General features: G+C 47.6%; 1 long non-coding RNA gene across 7 annotated transcripts; it reads right to left on the bottom strand.

Moving 5' to 3' along the window:
* Positions 1 to 944: 944 nt before the first annotated feature.
* On the bottom strand, positions 945 to 16,829 carry LOC121074802. 7 transcript variants are annotated; one of them, XR_005822537.1, is made up of 9 exons: positions 16,340 to 16,825; positions 15,793 to 15,994; positions 15,540 to 15,653; positions 13,918 to 14,502; positions 12,525 to 12,651; positions 12,224 to 12,355; positions 10,672 to 11,253; positions 6,508 to 7,050; positions 945 to 4,702 (listed from the first exon to the last, which is right to left on the bottom strand). It is a non-coding gene; the product is annotated as an uncharacterized LOC121074802 (long non-coding RNA). The 7 variants fall into 7 exon arrangements; XR_005822535.1 differs by lacking the exon at positions 15,540 to 15,653 and having other exon boundaries at positions 12,525 to 12,623; positions 16,340 to 16,821; XR_005822538.1 differs by lacking the exon at positions 15,540 to 15,653 and having other exon boundaries at positions 14,426 to 14,502; positions 16,340 to 16,811.
* Positions 16,830 to 17,223: the final 394 nt, after the last annotated feature.

The following is a 17,223-nucleotide window of genomic DNA, read 5'->3' as shown; positions in this document are numbered from 1 at the left end:
AGGGCATGGCACCACTGTCCCAGGTCAGTAAAACTCATGTGTCCGTAGCTTTATCCAGGCTGCTTAGGCTGCTTGGAGCTCCGGAGTCCAGCCTGGCAGAAAACTGAATTCCACAAGAAAAATGAATATTTTTTTTTGCTCGTTTAAGCTACCACAAAACCACACCCATAAAACTGTAACTGATCTGAAGCCTCCATAAGACAATTTTAAAATGCAAGTTACTGGAAGCTTAGGCATTTATCATACTGCAAGATGTCATATATGTTTCAGAACCGTGGACACAATTAAATTTTCAAAAACATGAGTAACTAAAGACATTCATCTCCAGAAGGCCTTTCCTTCCTGACACTGGGGGGGGGGGAGGAGGGGGGGCGGGGGGGAGAGAACAACAAAATAAAATACAATAAAAAAAAAGAAAAAAAACAACTCTAACAGTCTCTTCTTTAAAACATTTCCAGAAAACAAAAAGCTTGAAAGATTATGCAGGAAAAAAAAAAAAAAAAAAAAGAAAAGGAGAAGAAAGAAAAGAAAAAGAAATAATTTTAGTTGAAGAGCAAAAATCTTGAATAATTTCTCAAGAGTCTTTTAGTGGAATCCAATAAACACATTACCAAATTACACTGTATATTTTGCTAGGCTAAGTTATCTTTGCGTGTATTACAGACACAGCATGAAAAAATAAAACAATAAAAAATATTAACCTTCTTCGTTTAACTCAGTGGAGTTATAAAACATCTAATTGGATAAACTACATTTGACATGAACAAATGGTGATGTTTCCATGTTAAGTTGTATTTTTTGGCATCCTGACAAAGAAAAGCTTAAAGAACCATGATTTTTGTTTCCTAAGGGCAAGATCTTTTATTTATAAACTCAGAAATCAATACTAAAGTATGAGCATAAACACTTTTAATTTATGAACTGTATACTTTGAGCAAGTTTAACAGTTTAATCTTATGCATGTTGTTATAAGAGTGTTTATTTTTGATGTACTCATAGGACCGCTTAATGGAAAGTACTGCATTAACACATAAAGCAGCTGAAGCAGCCATGTATGTAGAAAAAACAGAAGAGGAATAGTTAATATACAGCAAAATAAATACTGTACAGATTTTTGTAAGCAGAAGAGTACCATTAACTTGAGGGAAGGCATAACCCCAAATAGGGAACCTGCACTGGTATCACCCCTGGGCAGAAGACCAGCAGATGTGAAGATCCTTTCTCTGACTAGCACTTGGATGTTTCTTCCTCCCTGGCAAGCACTTGATACTCTTCTTTTTCCCTTAAATAGTAGAGCTCAGGACTCCTAAGTTTAGATACATGGTTCATGTGCAGTTTTGTACCCAACTCTGAAGATGCGTCTGGTCCAGCACGTCCCCTCTAACACCCCGCTCCAGCGCCTACCTTTGAGCTGCCTCGTAGATCTGCCAGGCTGGGTGAAGCTGGGAGCACGCCGGGAGGGGTTACACGTGTTGGTATAAGCTGACCCAGAAAGGGCTTACCAACAACAACGCTTGTCTATAAAATTATCACTCCTGTTCGTCTTATAGAATAAAGAGTGGACTTTTATGAGACTAACTGCAGGGTGAATCACTGCTGTCCATTATTCACAGGTGAAATGTGATGGGACCTGCTGCTGCTTTTAGGGAAAGAGTGGCTTTTCCCACCATGCCCAAGATCAGATCTGATGAGGATTTTCACAATGCATATTTACCAAGCAAAGCTCCTTCACTCTGTAGCATTGCCATTAGGTGCAGATGGGCTGCTGGTTGCCATGCAGATGATAACATTCCAGGGAATTTCAGTTAATATTAAATGGAAAGTGGCTCAGTTTGCACATCCTTCTAGAAACGGCACAAGAATTATTTTGAGCATCAATATTAATAATAATCTGAATGTGAGGCAAAAAATAAACACACATGGCAACAAGGAGCACATGTTGCGTGGTGAGTCCAATAGCCTTGAAAAGACTGCAGCATCACAAAAAAGGAAAAGCAGGACATTTAGAAAAAAAGCAAAAATCAAATTCTGCCTACCCAACCTTGCCAAAAATAACACCAGAGCCAACTCTTGGTAACTACATTCTAATCAAGACCATGCATGAATGACCAGATTGCAGAACGTCTCTATACAGCCACAAATATTATTTGCCAAGTCCACGTACCTACACAGGCGAGCACCACCAGCATGAAGAGCGCAGGGCAGAACGGGCAGACCCAGGGCTTCTGAGCTGTGGGTTGGGTGCTAGGAGCAGCCAGGGGCCGGGAAGGGGTCTCTCAGCACCCACTGGCTACGGAGCACGGGGCCGAGGCAAGCCCATGCTTGCACTGTTGGGTGTGGGGATTTTTCCGCTGGTGCTTGATCCAATTTGGGCTATGGAAATGTAATGAGGCAAAGCAGCAGGTGAAGAGGCTTGTTTTATAATGCTGACTCGGAACCCACATCACACACAGAAGAGAAAAGTGATGTTCATTCACCCAGCTGCTTCAGGCGAGGATGAAGTGCTCGTGTTGGATCAAACAGCTTGCATGACTCTTACCTTTCTCAGAAGAGTCTAACTTCTCCAACTGATTATGCAGTCAATAGTTAATGGAAAATCATATAATCTGAAAAATGATTTCTATGCCAGCCAAACCAACCTCCCTGATAACCTGCTGTGTTCTCTGAGTGCTGGCTTTCTTACTCCTACTTATCAGGAGAAAATAAAATTTTCAGGAAAGCACATGCACTGTATTTTTCTTTGCTCATTTTATGTTAGCAGTAGCCTGACTTCTGTTAGGCATTCCCTTAAAATAGAGTCAATCAACACATTACAAAAGACTATCATTCAAACCAAGGCATGGCATTAAAGACTAGGTGGGTGTGGTGTCCTACACATCCTCGGTAGGATGGCCTCACGTGGGCAGGCTGCTCATTTATTTAATTCAACAGGCATGTGTGTGTACACCTGAAAACAAAAAACCTTGACTATGTTCTAAAAAAGCTTAAAGCGAACAGAACCCACAGCAGATAGAACTAGGAAGCATGACCTATGGCCGTTCAGGAGTTTGAACCAAGGGAAGATGTTTCTCCCTTAGCCTCCCACTGATTGCACTCGGCATTCATCCCAGTGGAGCCCATGTTACGTCCTGAACTCGTCAGTGAAGAGATACGACATGTTCAAAACTAGTAAGTAATTGGAGGAGCTGGGACAAATTCTGATCCCTGAGAGCTGGTGGCAAGCCCTCGCCTTCCCCCTGGGCCCAGCCTGCGGCCTGGCAGCCCGCTGACCCGCTGCGCTGCGGGGAGCGCCCTCGCTCTGCGCGCACACAGAAGGGACGGACGTCAGAAGCCAGCCTGGAGTGTACAAACAGTTCGTACATCACTTAGCAGAGGGAAGGAAAACAGTCCATGAGTAATGGAAGTCCTTGAGGAAGGGAAAACAGAGACGGGCGCTGGCAGTGAAGTGAAAAAGTGAAGTGAAGCACCGATGAGAGCGTTTGTGCTGGCCACGGCCTCGGCTCCCTGTAGGTCTGTCCTGCTGAGGCAGGCGAGAGGAGAAACAGCCGCGTGCTCAGCTCGCTGCCTTCTGACTCAATGCCCAAGAAACCCACATCAGCTTTAATTTTGTTTGCTTGCTATTTCAGTTGGGGGCATTCGTTTTGCTTCACTGACATCAATGCAGCTTGGTGTCTGTGGATGCGTCTTTGAAGATCTGGACCCAGACCGTTGTTTCTAAAATGATACTCACAGATAAACCTCTTCTAATAGCAGTGAAGTGATTATGTGATTATTACAACAACACAGTCGTTGCCACAGAAATAAACTGCAGGTCATAACCACAAAATTAAAGAGCCCACAGCAAAGGAAGCTGTGACAGGCACTGCTTTGAAGAACTGCTTTTTTGGCTATGGGCAGCGAACCAGTTCCTCCAGACCCACTGGGCTACAGGGCATCATACAGCAGCCCCGGCTTGCATTTCTACAGAAACGTGCATGTCTCAAATCACTTTAGAAACAGAGAGGGTCTCATACTTGAGACATACTTGGCTTGAGGTCAAATGGTAGTTTTGTCATATCAGGAACCCAAGGGGGACTTTCCGAAGAGCTCTTGCTCTTTACAGCCTCTTTCACTGATGCTGAAATATAAGCCCAGGAGCCCACGGTTGCCAAGAAATCTCTTCTGTAGTAACAATATGCCTGCATGAGCACGACTAAGATACCTTATAGCAAACCTCATCCTTTCAGAAAATTCCCTTAGGAATTCCCTTAGGAGGATTTTTTCAATGACCATAGCCCTGGAGCCTGTAGCCATGTGGCACCATAGAAAGCTATACAATGGCCAAAGTCTTAAGTGATCTAGGGACCTATTTTAAATGGAGAAAATAGAAATAAAATGAAAAAAAAAATAAAAAAAGAAAAAGAAAGAAAGAAAAATCAGTGTGACTTAGTTCTTCTTGCATGGCAGAACAAATCAAAAACCCCCAAACACACGGCCAAAACAAACAAAGAAACAAACAAACCCCACTTACAATCAATTAAATGCAGATTTTGAGAAAAGCCATCTCCCAATCTCGCTCAGCAGGCCCAACGCACTGTCAGCACTGAGCTCTCAGCCCCACACATGCCGGGCTCCTTACCAGAGATGCTGCAGCATGGACCATCAGGGAGCACAAGCTGGGGCTTTCTGCTCTGGCTGCTCAGGGCAGAGGCCTCTTTGGCACCTGGTTGAAAGACATGGCTGCTGTGCAATTTAGAAACGAGCTGCAGAGAGGCCCTGACACCCATGCATGCAGTTTTGCATCTGGTAAAGCCCGAGCATCTGATGAGAAGCAGCGGGTGCAGTAGGTATGCACAGCGAGAAAGAGGGCCTCTTCCCAGAGGGCCCCTTCCAAAGGGCAGCCGGCCACGTCCCCCGAGCTGACTGCCTCAGGCAAACAGCAAGCCACACTGGTGGCCACTCAGCATCCAAAAACTCACATCCAGGGGACGCAGCAGAAAGTGCCCGCTGCTTCTTCCCACCCTCCAGCTGCTCTGCGGGGACGGCCTGGGCCCTGCCGTGCGGCCCTCGGGTGACACGTGTCACCAGCACTCAGCTAGGGCTTTAAAAGTTAAATAAACAGAGCAGGAGACTGGGGCTGATTAACTGAAGTACGGGGAACACGAGAAGCTGGTTTGCTAGGGAGAAAAGCTCTTGTGCTGGGATCTCCAGTAATTAGCAGCAACAAGACCTACAGAAATTTATGAGGGAGAGAGAAATATCAAACCCTTCCTGTTTAAATCTTCTCTTTTCACGTGTTTTGCTTGGAAGGCCAGACTGGGCCTTAAATACAGAATAGATTCCCGCTCTGCAGAAGTCATGCTCACATTCCAAATCAGATGGCCGTGGATCAATGCTAGCCTCTCCCCAGAGACGTGGGTTTAGCTAAGGACTATGACAGCTCAGCGCTCCCCGCCACACACCTGAAAGGCAGGCAGGCTGCTGCCGGCAGAGCCTCCAGGTCCTGCTTGCAGTGCTAAGCTTCCAGGCAAAAAACCCAAGATTTCCTTCCTGTTTACTGAACATCATGACTCAGTCGTTATTTAGCAATTTCAGCGCAGCGCTGGCTCACGTTACCCGGTTATGGGTCCGCAAAGGAGCTGCTGAGCGCTGTGCTGAGCCCGCCGGGTTTCGCTCCGCGCCGGGCACCAGGAGCAGCGCCGACGCTCCCTCCTTCACCTAACAAGATCCCCAGGCAGAGCTGAAGCCATGACCCAGATTTTGATGGCTCTCCAAGCTGTGTTTATGCCTCTTCAGCATGGCTGTGATTACTCTTTTAAATTGCAGATAAACTGCAAATTAAAGAGAACCCTGGGCATTTTTTATTTTTATTTTTTGGTTTAAGTGCCTTCAACTCTGCTTCACTGACCTGCTTTTGTCTTTGCTGGCTTTGTTGGATGTTTCAGAAACAAATTTCAATCAAAATTAAGACTTGCTCAAATTGATGGCAAGCCCTGTCACATACTTACAGAAGTGATGCCAGCAGACCCACATTAATTTCATCTGGAAGGAGTGTGCACGCCTCATCCTGGCTGAGCACACAGAAGAAAAGCCCCAAAGCCTGACCGCCCTCCACTGCAGAATTGATATTTCTCCCTGTGCAGATGCTTGCCCCCGACACTGTTGTGGGGAGCAGGCAAGGGCTCTCTGGAGCCTGCTGAAGCCTTCTTCACATTAAAAGAGCAAATAAATGGGTAACTATTATAGTGTTGGTTTTTTGTTTGTTTGTTTTGTTTGTTTTTCTTAAATAGCTCTCCCAGCACCTCGCTCCATGCATTTCAACACAGCTCTGAACTGCTATTTATTTACGCTTACTGGAAAAGAGACAGAATTGTAATGCTTTGATTATTTAAATAAATATTTTGTATTTTATGCCTCACGTTGCAGACTTCTTTCGTGGCCTCACCCAGAGGCTGCAGTGCAGGTTGAAGGTATTTGCAAGAATACATTTTTGTAACAACACATTTTCCAGACCAATTTTAGAAATACCTGTTGGCACTGGCTATCTGCAGACCCCCTCTCATCTGGCCACCAACTGCTGTCACCACATGTTCCAGAACAGCCCGGTGGGGATCTGGCAGCCTCAGCAGGTCCCTCAGGCGTGGTGTGAAGCCACCTCCTTGTGGGCATGGGGAGCTATCCCCGAGCGGCATGCACCTCTCGAACTCACAGCCGGACAGCAGAAGAGCAGCAAAGCTTTGTCCAGGGAGGGATGTGAGTTTTCTTTCAGCTCTTCACTGAGAAGTTTGGGAACTGGTGCTGGTAACGAGGTGGGTATTACATTTCTCTTGTTTTGCAGAGGCTTGTGAAAGCCGGGCACTGCTTGGTGCAGCGGTGCCAGCAGCGCTGGTTTCAGCATGCTCACGATGCTGCCTCTTGTTCAAGTCAGTGCTGCCCTGCTTGTGCAGCCCGAACACGGCCACGCTGCTTTCAGCTGGGCTCTGGTCACTGCTCTGCAGAATAAAGTGCCTGCTCCTCTCAGCCACTTGCATCAGCAGCTACTTCTGTCCATTGCTCATCTCCAAAATACATCTGTAAAATGACACGGTTGATTAAATGATAAAATCTAGCTTTTTTCCAGTCACCCTGGTGGCACTATCAGACTGTTGCGATGGATGTGACCACGGTGCCCATTAAGTCCCCTTCCACTGCAGCTCATCCCCGCCAGTGCGTGTAGCCCCAGCACTGCTCCCCACCCCGCCCAGCTCCAGGCTGCTCCTCTCCTCCAGATGGCACAGACCAGGGCTGTGATGCCGAGCAGATGATCTTTAAAATGTATCTCATTCGATTTGCATCCTCAAAGGTCTGTGAGAAATGTAAATTTGTGTTTTGGAGAAAAACGAAAAGGTCACTTCTGAAGCAGCTCCTGTCTAAGCACATGTGACAAAAGGCAGGGAAATGGAGGGCCGGGTTCCCCATCGAGGTGTGGAAACACGTTTTCCCAAACTTTGGCAAGAAGGTCTGGCAGCACAAACCAGCATGAGCCGGCAGAGCCGCAGCGGTACGGTGAGCACAGACCCCAAAAGGTCCCACTGTTTTGGCTGCGACCCCAAGTGTTGTTGCCTCCTTGGCCAGGGAGGGAGAGGAGCAAAGGAGCTGCTAGCTGAAATGCCTGGGGATGATGGAGCGTTTAATTAAAACCACAGCACGTGCATATCAGCTCACGCCATGGGCTCTGAAGGGGACAACGGGAGTAACTTGGCCTTCAGATCAGAGATGCCCAAGAGAAGTGATACTAGCAAGCCAACTACCAACCAGCAACACTCGCAGATGCCCTAGAGGCGATACAGGATCCTGTACGTTCTTCTAAGTTAGTTTCACAGAAATCCCTTGGTGATGCCAATACAGCAGACCGAGTAGCACTAGATCATCCTTTATGGGCACATAAATACGCGTTTCGTTTGCTGTCACATTTAGTGTCGGCAATGATTTCATGTACAGATGTAGATCAGCTCCCTTTTAATCACATCCTGCCACCTTCTTCTAGCCATTCAAATTTATAGCAACATTAATAGCTCAAAAATAATAGTGTTTACTGAATACGAGATTTCAGTAAATTAGGAGGAAGCAACAGTTCCTAACAAAGAGTCAAGAAATCAGCAAAGCTTGAATGAATGTAAGCTTTTTCACCCTGATTAACACATCCTTGTCTATTGGCAGAAAGTTTCTAATGCAGCTGTAAAAAAACAATTCCATGGATTATGTCATATCGATTCAAAGCAAAACTCAAATCCGAAGAGAAAGCAGAAAAGCATTCCCTGTGTTCTTACAGAAAATATCACTGCTTCAATTAGGTGCTACAGAAAATATCATTGCTTCAATTAGGTGCTACAGATGCTTGGAGTAAACATATTTTCCACTGGTTTTCTTAGAACCATACCCACTTAAATCTCCAATATTCTTCTGCATGTTCATTTTTCATCCCAGCCTCTGGGTGTTAGTGGTTAAGTGGATACCGCCAAGCAATGCAAGCCAAGAAAAGCTGGGATAAGAAGGGAAAATATGGTCTTTACATAGTAAATAAACTTTTCAGCCTTGATCTTATGGCTGCTGTCAGCATAACTCAGAGGGGGAAAAAAATAATCCAATGCTAGTTCATTTCTTGGACTACGCAAATGTCCAGTTCTCCAGTTTTCAATCTGCTCTCAAGCCAATGGAAATAACGCACATAGAACTGGGCATCCAGGCCTCCAATAAATCTCATCTCTGTGTGAATCACTGAGATTCAGACTGAAAACAAAACCAGATAAGACATTTCAATATTTCAGTAAATACATTTTTTTTTTCCAGTAAAAACTTGAGTTCTAGGGAATCTAAATGTACTGCTGAAGTAGCAAGCATGTAGCAGTAACGTAGGGATCAATACCTCCAGCATCTCTACCTGGCTGTGCCATGCTCCCCACGAGCACTATCAGCAGTTGCTGCCATGTCTGCCATTATCTGTCAAAAGCACGGGCAGTGGGAAAGGAGGGGAAGAAATCAGTGGGTTTGTAGATGCTACAAATGCAGCTTGCTTTAGAACTAAAAAATGCTGGCATATGGTACGCAACATCTGGGAGAACGTTAACGGCCAGATATAAAATTGGTTCTCTTTATTTCTCTTTATTGGGAAATATTTGGTTACAGTGTGCTGTAATAAGATCTATTTCCTAGGCTTGTCTCTTAAATTTAAACCTCAGAGCAACATTTATAAACATTACAACCTATCAGTTGTTACTACAGTGCAGGGCTGAATGCAGATCAGTCACTATGCATAAATATGTCATGCACAAGTGTGTCTGCAACACTTTCCCAAAGAAACCTCTAAGAATTCTTTTAAGGAGGCTAGCTGAGAAAGATTACATGAGCACACCCCATGCAAACAAATGGTTTGACCTTGTAGCAGTAAACATAGGAACAACTCCATTAATCACTTTAAAAATAATAATTATAAAGGTTCCCTGTATGGGGAAAGGAACCGAATCTTTGTGTTGCTGTTTGGCAGCACGAGGCACGTCGGGGAACACGAGCCGTGGCCAGCACCGCAATAGCTCTGCACCCCTGCAGCTGCAGGCAGGAGGTGCCAGCGGGACCGTGCAGGATGAGACCCCATCGGGTCTCGCCCAGGCTACCCCAGGTGGCTGCTCAGAAGCCGTCAGTGCTCAGCTGGGGAGCAGGGCTGAGGGCAGCACCGGGCTCATTCCTACAAAGCCATGCTCGCAGCAGTGCAGCACGCTTCCCGCCCGCACCTTGCCCTTTCCTGTAGTTAGCGCCGGTTTTGGAGTAGGTGGGGAAATCCAGGCTTCCCTTCGTGATGGCTCTGACAACCACCACAGCTGTCCCCAGCCCCGCAGGGATGCTGTGCCATGCACATTTTGCCTTCCAGCAGTTAGGCAGGAAAAGCACAGATCCTCTCTGTTTAGGACAGCGGGACGGGTCTGCTCATGTATTGCAGGAGAAAACAGCAATCACGGAAGAAAAGCTGCTCGGCCTTGCAGTGGGATCCCTCCAAGCAGTTTTCCAGAGCCTAAGGAAAATGAGCAACCCCACACAACTCACTAAGCCAACAGCTAGGGTAGCAAGGATGAGCCACCAAGCCTACCGCTGTACCCCTGACAAGCCTGGCAAATATTCCCATCAGAGGCACGGGAGTACGGGACCTGGAGAGGTCCTTTTGGAGGCCGGATCCCTCCTTAACACCTTCCTTCTCCTCTGCCATTAATCCAGGCGAGGAGCTGAGGGCTGGAAAGCACAGCCTGCCTCACCCCATCTCTGCTGGCAGCCTGGAGCTGGGTGCCAGCGGCTGGGTGCATGCAGGAAGGCCTGAATCAGGGCTGACATTTATTACAAAGCACGTGGAAATCAAGCCGCTGCTCTGTATGTCTAATTTCATGCACCTGAGTTTGAAAGGGTTAATTCACCATGTTATTATTTCCTTATTTGACTGCTGATTCACCAGTTCACTAAACGGGATATTAAAAAAAAATAATAATAATGCCAAAAGCAAGGGCAATGATTCATCTTGCACAAGAGGCCAACACGCTCGCTGGGGTGCGGACTCTGCCCGTGGAGCCCAGCTCCGTTACCAGCGCCTCGTGGATGACGGCTGTAGGATGTCTCGAGGCCAGACGCTGGCAGCCCCGCAGCCTCCAGCACCCAGCTGTCCCCACCCACCTCATGCCGCGGTGTCCTGAGGGTGGGTTCACGGAGAGCAGCACAGACGGGACGCTCTCCCAGGAACTGGTGGCACCTTGGATCGAGGGCATCTTTCAATGAGCCCTTGTGCGAAGACGTCACAAATTCGTCAGCCAAGCACAAATTCCATGGAAGGGGATGTCTTCTACAAGTGCTCTATGAAGTAATACTGGAAAAAGGAGGAAAGAGCCACTCTCGGTCCCACCCTTATTTTGGTTCGTAATGAAAAGTATATTTTTACCTGCGCGTTACTGGCCGTGGCTTGAGGTCTTGTTCCTGTCACCTCGTAACAGCGCGGCTCCCTCTGCAGCTCGCTCTCCTGCTCCCTGCCAGCGCGGGGACTTGGCAGCAGCAGCTCCGAGCGATGCCAGCAGCCAGCCCTGGCGGTGCCACCTGCAGCCCCCCAGCCCTGCACGGGGGCCACCCCGGGGTGCTCCCGCTCCAGAGGGTGCCGTGATCCACAAGAGGCTGAGCGAGATTTTACCTCCCAGCCCCAGGACAGGACACGTCTCTCTGCTGAGGTCTGGTGTTCTCCAGAAGCTTTCTATAACCTTCGGCCAGCTAAACGGTTGCACATGAGGAGAACAGAGAAAAGAGCCCAAATTTACTTTTGTTAACATTAGCAGGGTCTGCAAGAAATGCAGAGGCTGATGGGATAAAAGAAGAGTTATTTTAACAGCAAAAACATGTTTTCTTTGGCCTAAATGCAGCCAAGAGCTTTCCAGGTGCTCAGGCTTAAACGAGCCTATAGATCTAGAAAGGCATCAGTTATTTAACAGGCACAAAAGGAGGCCCGAGGAAATGATTCCTCCTTCCTCCTATTCAGCGTGTAAGCGCGGCCTTCCCTGCCTGCTGCACCTCAGTAGGATTTTTCATCTGTTCTGAAAGACTTATTTTCCCCTTCGCTTCCTTCCTGCTGAAGACCTTGGTGTCGCACAAAGCCTTGTTGGTGCTCCCTCCGCAGGAGCGCAGCGCTGGGTGAGCCCCCTTGGGAACCGGCTGCTCTCGCCTCGAGGATGGGGACAGATGTACCAAGCACCTCGCCGTGCTGCAGCACCCGTCTGCAACGGTAGGCTCGTCTCTGTCCCTGCTACGGCACCCAGACCCCAGGCTCCACCACGCTGCCAGCCCTGGGGCCACCGCCTGGGCACGCCCCGGCCCCGCTGCATCCCCCGATTAGAAACACGAGCAATTCATCTCCTGCCTAAACGTACAGCAAATGCTTCCTCTTAGGGCAGATGAACTGCTTGGAGGGATCGCCCTGGGAAATTAAGAGCTGTAACTATTTCCAGAAGCCGGCACAGGCTGCTCCCGGAGCGGATGACTCAGTGCAGTCATTCTGTAAGCGGTTTTTCTCAGCTGCGGACACCAGGATCCCCAAAAGCACCTTTCACTGCACAGCATCTGGGGTTTCCTGCTGGTGGGGATGAATGCAGCCAGGAAGGAGCGGGGGAGCTAATGCTTACAGCAGAGCAAGAAGCCAAAAAGCAATCCCTGCATCACCACAAAGAAACACTATTAACAGCCTTACCCCGGGTGGCAGATTAAGTTAACGAGCCCACGCCTGGCATGCCAGGTGGCTGTGCCAAAGGTCCCTCACCGATGAGGAAGCCAGTAACGGACCTGGTAGAGGGGGCTTTCTCCAAACACGAGCTTTCTGCACCTGGAAGAAACAGGGGCAGGTGGACGATGTCCTTCGTGTCCAGACAGTGTGTGCCTTGCTTGTCCTCGTGCCCCGTGGTGTCTCTGCCAGAGCTGGGACAGCGCTTGCTCGTATGGCCCGCAGTGAGCATGGCTCTGGGATGAGCTTCATGCTTCTCAGCTTAACACACCTGAGAGTTTCCAGAGCTCAGGCTTGCTTGTAGCCCAGGCAGAGGTCAGGTAAGGCTGTGGAGCAGCCTGAAGCCAGCAGGAAATCCTCACATCACTTTCTGCAGAGGGCAGAGCTGTCGTTTGACACTGGGAAAGGAACAGAAAGTGCGTGGCCAGCTGCATGCACGTCTGCCAGCTGTGTGTTTGACAATTAATGCAGGCTGGGAAGGGGTGCTGCCCAATTGCCATGGCCTCTGAAGGAGGCTGGTCTCACCACCTCTCTCAGCCTCTTCACCTCACAAGCTTCTCCCTGTCCTTTGCTTTTTCCCCAACCCCCAAGTGAATCCTAGCCCTAACCTGGTATTTCTGCTTCCACATGCCACGTGTTTCACTCTGCCAAGCATGTCCCTGCCCTGTCTCCTGTCTCTCTGCAGCACGGTGCTGCTCCACCTTCATGTGACACCTCCCATAACAGAGCCCATCCCAGCCGAGCATCGTGCTCTCCCCACACAAACAGCAAAACTAAGTTGGTGTGGGCATCTGCCCAGCTTTTGCCATCGCCACTGGCAGCCTCATAGTGTGCATTTTCCAGCTATCACATTTAATGCTGGCTGCTTTTTTTCACAGCTGATTGTACAAGTTGGGATTACTTCAACCCAGTTAATTAACAGAGAAAAAAGGAAAAGGCAATTTATCACAAAAGATCCAGATGAGTCTTTTCTTATGCTCACTTTTTAAGGTCATGTTGAGCAATATTTTCTCCACACTTAACTAGGGTGGAAACAATGTAGATTTGAGAAGGATCCCTTACATCAGGCTAAGACTTACTGCAAAAGGCAGGCTTTGTGAAAGAAAGGAGCTAAAGTAGGGCAAAATGAAACAGGCAAAAGGGACATATGTTCCTCATCTACCACATAATTTTATAAGATGTTCTGAGTAAAATGAGCTTTAAGAGCTGGCTGTGACTACTCTTCCTAAGGAAGTTTCAAAAGAAACCAGTAGGGCTTCAGCTTTGTGTTAATCCTCTGTACAGAAACTTCTTTTATTTGCCATGCTGATGGGTATTTGAACTCAGCACTTGGTGCCTATTCAAGCCTCCAAGTGGGGCTGGAGTGGGGCGATGCTTGGAGCCTTCTGTGTGCCCTCTGGACCAAGTCTGCTTTATCTGTTATGACCCAGGTGTGTGATTCCTGCTAAGGCAAAATAATCCAACTTTATCCTGTTATACAGCTCCGCTGAGCCACGGGGAACATCCTCCACAGTCAGTTTGGAATACCTCAGCACTGCATGCCGTGAGAGAATCCTCGCAACACCCCCAGCCAGCAGAAACACAGCCAAGAAGAAGGAAAGGAAAGCGATGACGTGTCAGCTTGCGCTCCCAGCATTGGACAGAAAAGCTCAGTCTTTACCTACCACCCAGCAGCAGACCTGTGACATGGAGAACGAGGTGGGACGCCTTCCAAGCAAGTCAGCAAAGTTGCGTATCCCACACTTCCAGCATGAGGTTTTCCACCTGCCTCTCACATCCCACGTGCCCCTTTCTCCTGACCACGTAGCACCACGATGATGCTTCCAGCCTCGACTCGGGGCTGCAGCCAGCAGAGACTGTTTTCGTGGGGTGCACGGAGGTGCTGGTTAAATACAGCTTGTTGCTGTTGTACTCTGCAAGGTGGAAACACACTGCACAGGGCGAAGCTGGAGCTGTTGCTGTGGTCCTCAGCCAATGCACTGACCTGCTATATCCTTCAAAGGCACTTACTCACTCTTCATTTAAAACAGCAGTGCTTTCTTTAAGGCAGAGCTGATGACGGAGGAACAATCTGCCCCAGCCATTTCTATCACAGTCCTCACAGAATATTTTGGCTCAACCTTTGAATGTCTCTAGGGTCCCCGTGCATCTATTTGATCAAGCTGGCCTTACCAGACCTTAAGGTGGGCCATGGGTGACAGTTCAGGAATCACGCTTTTCTCCCATTCGAAGCTCCATCTGGCTTTGTTCTAAACCGGAACGCGAAAGGTCATGTTATCACAACATTTCTTGAAGCATGAGAGTTCAGAGTATTCCTGGCTAAAATTTTTCTCCTGGGGAATCACTGACAGGAACCTGCTCAGTTGGGCCCTTGTGAAACCAAGCTCGGCGGCCTCCTGCCTCTCACTGCATGTGTGACAAGCCCCTAAGCCCAGTACCTACCCCGCAGCAGGCTGTAATCACAGGATAACGCTGAGCTACTGCGGTTTAGCCAGAGCACTGGCGCCAGGCCACTGTTGTAACAGCAGACAAGTATCAGCATTTCATCGACTTTTCCCAGAGGAAACGCCTCGTTCTGATTTCCTTGATGGAGAATTGAATTTCCTTTCTCCTCCAACTCAAGATTTTTTTTTTTTTAAAGAAATACTATTTTTTGCTGAAATCACATCTTTGTCTGAGGAAATAGTGAGGGTGAACTCCCAACAAGCTCTACTTAAGCAACTTTTCTGTGCAGCTTCTGCCACCAAGAAATACCAACCTTCCCAGCCTGATAAACTGTACCTTGTTGCCTTACTGCTAAGGCTTGACTAAAGTCAAGCTTTAACTGAGAAAAAGCGGGGAAATGTTATACAGGCACATGAGTACTTTGCTGTAACCAAGGAAGGTTCATGATCACATCTGGGACATGAAACATACGCATTTTCAGAATTTGTGCTAGAATTTGTTAGCAAAACTACTGACTTTGTATATTCGGATCAGCCACATGATACTGGGTGCTTTTAGGCAGAGTTCAGTGTCAGCTATTAGCCTGAAATGAAAGCAAAAGTGCTATAAAAGATCTCATTTCTCTAGGTTAAGCGGTGACTTAAGCAGAAACACCTACCACATTTGCAAGCAGATCTTTCAGAAGGATGGAGAGCAAAGGGAAGGATGGAAGAATAAGCATGGTGCTTATTCAGGTAGTACAGATGGCCCTTTTAATACACTATCATCGTTGTAAGAAAGACCTAGTTAAGAGGCTGCTTAAACAACAGCAGTTTAGGAAACTTGTGAGCTGGAAACAAACCTCAACGTTTGAGAATTATGTAGACGGCTTCCAGAGATCAAGGATGGATGCTGAGTCCTGGATATTTTGGCCACAAAAGGGTTCTCCCCAGTAACTTCTCAGGAAAACCAGGGCCTGTGGACACCTATCAATCTATTTTGTTCCACTACAAGCCCTGCCCCACCAAGTGCATGGACAGTCACCCAGAGCACAATGTGTATTTTCAAAGAAAGGTGATTTCAGACAAAGTTAAAAGAAACAACGCACTAAGTACCTCCTTTGGAGCATGCTGCAGCAACACCACGAAGACTGGAAGCTCAGCTTTGCATCAGGAGCGAGATCTTTGAAGTCTCAAAGGGTAGCATGGCAGAAAGCATGAGCTGCTGGCTATATATGGTGAGAGCTGCACTGGGGCAGCCAGGGCAGCGCACTGAGCCCGCTCCGCCGCACGCTCCGGCACTCTGCCTCTACCTTCCCTGAAAAGTGGAGGTACAGAACACTGCTTTTGCAATGTTTTTTATTAAAAAGTCTTCCATAGCATGTACAGCTTATCATCTTCTTTCGTGGCCTAAAAAACATTTCAAATGACGGTTTCCTCAAAAATCAAACAAAAATTTGTATCGAGCTAGAGCTGGAAAATGATGACAGACTTCAGTGGGATTAAGCAATTTCTCCCAGCATTTTTGTGGGCTTAACTAAACCCAGAGATTACAAGGAGAAAGGAAAGAACCACCCCCAGATTTTCCACTTAAAAATATATATATGAAGAAACATCCTGAAAGTAGTACAGAAGGTAAACAGACTAGTTAAACATGACGTACCTTAGCCCTGACCTCCCGGTCAGCAACTTTTTGTTACTCCCATTCAAATCAGTTCCTGATATGGTTTTCTTCTCACCCAGCAGCTCCAGCTGTTTCTGCAAGTTTCTACTTTCAGAGCTTGTGAAAGAAAGCACACAGAAAGCAAAGTACAGCTACAGGCTGGCTCCACGGCCACCATGAGACCGACCGAAACAGCAAAACATCTCCAGCGCTGTGCTCACAGCAGCTCTTTATTGCTGAGCATGGCACAGCGCGGTCCCTGGGGAGCTCACCGCCCCTCACCAGGCTCAGAGATCTGCCCATCAGTCACCCTGCCAGGGGAAAGAGGGGGCAGCAAGTGTCACCCGTAAGCTGGCTGCTTCTCCAACGCACTTCGGGGAAGATGCAGTCAGTGAGTCAGCCGTAGTCAGGGGAGAAAAATGCAGGCATAGGTCTGAAGATGTCAGATGGACCGATTGCAGCAGCTCCCTAACGGGAACCTCAGACTACAGCACCTCACCTGCTGCTCCAGGAGCTCTGTACAGCCCCGCAGACAGCGGAGGTGGTTATTTTGAATGCACAACGTGTACGACCACTAAGAGAATAAACCTGAATGATGTTGGATGATTTTGTTAGGTTAGGAGAAAAACGTTGTTGTCTGACACAGAAAACCATGTAAAATAAGATAATGAAGTCTGCCAGGATGGATTTAGCTATATTTACAGAGTGCCCGTCAGTGATGTAGGTACTGTCCAAAAGAGTTAAACAATACATTTGATCACTAGAGGGAGGACCAGAGATCAGCTAGAGTTCACAAGGCAGTTTGTGCATTTTCACACAGAGGACTAGGGCTATGGTTTTAATGGTACGTATGCGTTGTATGCACATAGGGATTTATAAATTAT

The sequence above is a fragment of the Cygnus olor genome, chromosome 9 (assembly GCF_009769625.2).
Source record: "Cygnus olor isolate bCygOlo1 chromosome 9, bCygOlo1.pri.v2, whole genome shotgun sequence".
Taxonomy (NCBI): domain Eukaryota; kingdom Metazoa; phylum Chordata; class Aves; order Anseriformes; family Anatidae; genus Cygnus; species Cygnus olor.
Note: the sequence above shows the minus strand (reverse complement) of the source record. Positions and strands in the feature narration are given on the sequence as shown.